Source organism: Castor canadensis, chromosome 3, assembly GCF_047511655.1.
Source record: "Castor canadensis chromosome 3, mCasCan1.hap1v2, whole genome shotgun sequence".
NCBI lineage: Eukaryota > Metazoa > Chordata > Mammalia > Rodentia > Castoridae > Castor > Castor canadensis.
In genome coordinates, this window is record NC_133388.1 from 22606465 (window position 1) to 22612683 (window position 6219).

A 6219-nucleotide genomic window follows, 5' to 3' on the forward strand; every position below is an offset into this window, starting at 1 on the left:
AACTTCTGAAAGGGGAAAAGGTATGGTTGCCAATATACAGGATGTGTATTTTCAATTATTGTTCTTCCTATGTTATAAGAAGACAATATTTTTGTATATGTTCTTCCTATTAAAGGCTATTGGTAAAATTCTTATAATCAAGCCAAAGAAAAGTAAGGAGAAAATGTCACACCAAATGTATGAAGAGAATCATTGTAACAAATTTCTTAGCCACATGATCTATGAGTTAGCTTTAAAAATATGTGGTGATGGGACCAGAAAAAGCTAAACAATAGGATGTGGTTCAGGGGTTCCAAAGTATAATAATTTTGCAGACTCACAGATCTATAGTGATTAAGTTATTTGATAGTTTACTGAGAAACTATCACTAATACATAAAGGTAGAGGTGCACAGAAAAGAAACAAAAGAAAATGTCTGGGAGATCCAGGAAACAGAATGTTTGCACATTAATTATCTTTACAATTCCAGTTCTTAACAGAGCTTTCATTGCAATGGAAATTTGATGCCATGTCAAACTCTTTACATTCCCCCTAGTATTTCTTACAACATTGCCCATCTACTACATACACTTACACACACACACACACACACACACACACACACACACACACACTCAAACACCTACATTAGCCTGTTGTTCTATTACTTGGTCAGAGTCAAAAGAACACAATATCTACATCATAAGATCATGGCTTAAGTTCCAGAGCTGACAATTTTGATGTTGGCGAGTTCAGTTCTGAACCACTGATTCTTCATTTAGAAAAAAAGCATCGAACTCCCTGGGCTACCAACACTAAAACATTGTTCCTTCATGAGTTGGCATAGGTGACAATGCTTCAGAAATTTGATTTGTTATTATTGTTAGTGCTATTGTCATTAGACTACATAGTGCTAGACCTCAAAACATAGGCAAATTACATCTATCTAAACATTCTCAGCTTTGGCTAATAGTATATTACCTTAGAACATATGTCAAAACTAAGAAACCAACACTGCCCCATGGCTATTAACTTAGCTTCAGACGTCAGTCACATTTTCATCATTTCTCCACTCATGTCTGCTTCCTGATTTAGATTCATTGAGAATACCCCATTGTCTTTGCCATCACATCTCCTGTTCTTTGTGACAGTTCCTCAGTTTTCCCTTATTTTTCTGATCCTGAGTTTTAGAAACAATGACCAGATGCTTCATAGAATTGTCTCACAGTCTGGCTTTGTCTATTGTTTGATTTTGATTAGACCCTAATTACAGGTCTGGGGAAAAATTATCAGCAGTGAAGTGCCTTACTAATCATATAGAGTCAGGTGTTACTTATTTATTAGCTAACATTCTCTAAGACATTCTTTACCAGGCTTCTCTGCTAATAAAGTTCTCTACCTTTTCCCTATATATCTATTCTTAGGAAATGAGTCACTACAGCCAGCACACCCTAATGAATTTAGGACTTTCAAATGAACAAAATAAGAATTTTGGTGACTTAATAAGCATTACAAATATGAAATTCACTCAGAAATAATCTCCCTGGAAATTCTTTCCTGGCAGAATTTAGGAAAGTTCTCCCACATTTCTTCAGAAATCCACTCAACAATCTCCCCGGGCCACTTACATTGAAGACATTTTCAACTAATCTATGTGCTACAATTCTAAAAGTCCATTGTTCTCCAAACCCCTTTTGTGTGTTGGGAAGTGTTCCCTTCTTTTCCAGTCCTATTGCCATATCTCCAGTTAGCTCAAAGCTGAAATTCTCCCATGCAAAGATGATAATCCCCCTTTCCTTTTAGATTTCCACCAATATACTGCTCATCTTATTCTCCCTTAACCTGATTTTAGCCATCTACATATTTATTTTTTTACTAGATTTAGTACTTAAAAGAATTAAGTTGCTTTTACCTTCCTATTTTTCTCATGTTCAGTGTGCCACTTTTCTCCTGATAGATGTTCAAAATATGCTTGATGATTTCACAAGTAAGCTTCTCTACTAAATATATTTCCTTTCTTCTAAGGGGAGAGGGAGAACCATTGAAAGGAAATCCCTGGATAGTGCACTGTAAAGAGATGGCTTTTTTCCCTCCCATGAGTAGAAAATACTCCTAAACCTATGACAACTTTTTTATGGAAATGGCTTGCTTCGATGCCAACCTGTGACTTTGAAATGCGTGCCCTTCTAATTTGGAAACACCATGCCACGGTATATGGCTCATCTACTCATACTACAAACATTTGTAGGAAATACAAAATATGCAGCAGGCCTATCCTGTCAAACTCTCAGTCTAATGGAGATATATAAACAAATAATTATAGAAATAATTACATTAAGCAAATATCACTTTATTTCTATGTGCAAAGTGCTTTAATGCCTTGAAACAGCTTCTCTGTAGAGAGAAGAACTTATCCAAGTGAAGATGAGGTTCCTTTGACATTTTTGGTATCATACCAATTTTACAGGGGCTTTGTGGCAATATTTTTATATCCAGCCTTATGCATACAGCAGTCCCAGCTACTGGAGACTCCTGTCTCATGGAAAGCCATTTAGGCCAAGAATTGAATACAAAGGTGTAAGTAATTGCTTGAATATCCATTTTCCCAAACCTTGGTTTCTTTGCCTTCCTATACAGGTTACAAGATGATTATGCATGAACAAAAGCAGAAGGTACATACTGACAGGAAACAAAAGCACGTTAAACCATGGAGATTTCCCCTTACATAAACCTGCCATTTGTTAAGCAGTTGCTCTGTGTTCCAAAGGGAAGCTTGGCAAAAACTTGACACAAACATTCTCTAACTGTACTGGGAGGAATAACAGAGGGAAACACCTTTTTAAAGGGGGTATAAAGAGAGATGAAATATTTACTCAGGGATTTATTCAATCCTAGCTGCTGCCATTGTAGAGAATGTTACTGAGCTTCCTGTGTCTAACTACAATTCTGATGATGAGAGGTGACATCTTAACCTGAGAAAACACAGTTAACTGAATGTGTATATAAGATTCTGAATTAAAATTCATACATATTTTCTCACCTTGTATATTTACATACTAGAAAAAAATCTTTAGGAGGTCAGAGATAGTTTTCATGTTTGACTTCTATTAGGAGAACAAATGTCCTCAACTTGAGGTGGAAGTCCTCAACTTGGGCTTGGAAGGTCTTACTCCAAGTCTCCATCACTTCATCAGGAAATCATTCAATGGTTCTAAGCCTCAGTCTCTTTCCTATCAAATAAGAAAAGTTAAAAACAAGTCTGTTGTCCAAGGTACAAATAAAAGATCAAATAGAGTGAGGTATTTTGAAGTTCAAAATAAGAATAAATTATTAGTATTATTTTCATTGTTTATATAATTGTGTTTTGTGGAATATAGTTTAACTTGACATATATTTTGCTCCTCCATGGGAGTTTTTCATATATCCCTATTTCTTCTTTTGCTGGTGACCTTCTCACACACAACCTTTCCATATATCACATCTGCTCTGTTCTTGCAAAATCACTCTGCATAATACTTCAGGTGTCATATTTTTTATTTCTCTTTCTTTATTTGTTTTGGATGTACTAGGGTTTGAATTCAGGCCTCATGCTTGCTTGTCAGGCACTCTACCACTTGAGCCACTCCACTGGCCCTTAGGTACCATCTTTTGGTACCAAGTTTTGACCTGCCCAAGAAATAAACTTCCTCAACTCAGGGAATTCTGAGTTTATGTTTCACTATATCATTAAAAAAATCCATATAAATTGCTTGGCCAATTTTCTGTCACACTTCCTCTTCTTAACTAATAGAAGAAACTGTAAAAGTTTAAAAAGTGGTACTTTTATTTTGCTTCTTTATTATATCCTTGAATTATTTTAGTGCTTGAGTTTCCAGATTTAGTCATCTCATTTACCTATTCAATTGGAGCAACTTGGTTTTCATTTTTCCCCTTTCTCCACTTCAAATACTTTTGAAAATAAAATTAATACTAAAGCTTGTTAATAAAAAATTACAGAGATAGTTTCTCATAGATAGTGTCTCTCTGTCTCTATGTTTTAACTTTGAAATGTCCTACTAGTAAAATATTTTGTAAGTAATCTAAGGAGTCCTTTACCATGAACATAAATGAGTTTATTAGTATTTGATATTTGGTCCTCATCAGTGGTGCCAGGGAAGGAAGTAAACTCTCCTTCTTTTGTTTTGTTTTGGTGGCACTGGGGTTTGAACTCACAGCCTCAAGCTTCCTAAGTAGGCACTTTTACCACTTTAGTCACTCCACCAGTGTAACCTCTCCTTCTTAAGAACTGAAATCTAGTATGGGTCACTAGCTTGTTTTACAGGTTGACACAAGCCTTGGGGCCCTTTTGTCTGAAGAAGTCATTTAGAGTTTAATTTTAGAAAATCCTTCCCATTTTCCTTGCTATTTTAAAGACATGTAGAATTGATCCTGAACACGTGATCAAGCCCTAGAAAAGCTGGGATTGCTCTGTTTTTGAATTCTTTGTTTTTCCTTCTAAGGATTCTGCTATATTTTCCCTTTCCTTTTAATTTAATGCTTTACCAATGGTACAGTGTTAGATTTTGTTAAGTGTAACAAATGCAATTCTATGGGTCATAGATCAGAATTGATAGGAAATCAAGCAATTGATATTAAAATGCTTCCATTTGCAGAGCTTTAATCCCTTAAAGAAGTTCCAAACAAATCATTTTAAGTGAGTGTTCCCCATTACCCATCCACCTTGAGAGGGTAACAAAGACTTAAGTATAAGTTCCATATTCAAGTTCACAGAACCCGTAAGGCAGCAAATAACATGTGTTAGGACTCCAGAAAACTGTCCAGAGTTTGGCCCGCTGTTATATATTTTATTTTCTCATAAGCAGGAATATTTGTTCTCATCCTTACAGATAAAACTAAAAATACTCTAAATTTTTATAATTACCTATGAATTAAAAAATAGATTCCTCTAAAGACAACATGTCTTCCTCATATGTATGCCTTGAGGAGATGGATTTTAAATTATAGAAATGAACCTATAAAAGCTAAAATCCTAAATATCATTAGGGAAAGCCAAACCCAAACTACAGGGAGATACAATTTAACACTAGAACAGCTGTAATATAAAAAGACAGACAATAATAATTGTTTGCAAAAATAAGAGAAATTAGAACCTGTGATCCTCCTACCTCTGCCTCCAGAGTGCCAGGATTAGAGGCATAATCACCACAATGGCTTAATTATGTGATTTAATTTATGAAAATATGCACAAATGATAAAGCTATGAAGACAGAAAGTAGATTACTGGCTGTTGGTGAAGGGAAGACTAGGAAAGTAAAGAGGCAATGGAATCACAATATCATGATGAAACAGTTCTAAAATTGTTTCTTAGTGATTGCTGCACAACTTGATAAACTTACTGAAAATCATTGTTTCACACTCTAAAAAAAGTGAATAACATGGCATACAAAATATGTCCAAGTGGAGTTATTTTTTGAAAAGTTAAGGGGAATGTCAGTATCTATGAATATTTAATCCTGGTGAAATCCTTGTTAGATTCCCTTTCATTGCCAGAAATAGGATTTTTTTAATTTTAGGAGTGGTAAATAAGGGATATGGAATATATTAGAAATAGCAAACGAATATGCAATTCCTCTTGTGGTGCTCATGTTCTTCAAAACAGCTGGTGATTAAATTCATCTACCTAAACTGTAAAACTCAGAGGTAAAATAAACAAAATGCAAAGTGACATGTCTTTTCCACTTTATTCTCTACAAAATGTCACATTTTAAAAAGGTTTGTGAATCAACAAGAGAAGGCAAATTTTCTGTTTTTGTATTAAATCCTCTGTTCAACAGACTTCTCTGACAAAAGATTCTTCTATTTTTACAACCCACTGAACATTTGTTTACTATGGCTCAAGGAAAGATGACTGTTTATTAATAAACATCTACTTTTGATCATATGAATTATTCGCACATATCCATAGGACAGCTTAACAACTCATTTAGATATTCAACAATTGGGTGTCTCCTCTTTGACTCTGTCTAGTTATAACAATATAAACATCACAATTTGTGGAAATGTCAAATTTTTCTTTTTTCTAGCAAAACAAGAAAACCTAAGACAGATGAGTTAAGAAGAAAATCAGACATAGTATCAACTGCCAAAAGTGGAAAAAAAAAAGACATCTTGTCTATCAAGGAGCTCAGATCAAAGTTCTTTCTTTGCTCAAATGATGACAGTGCAGAGCTATGAGGAACC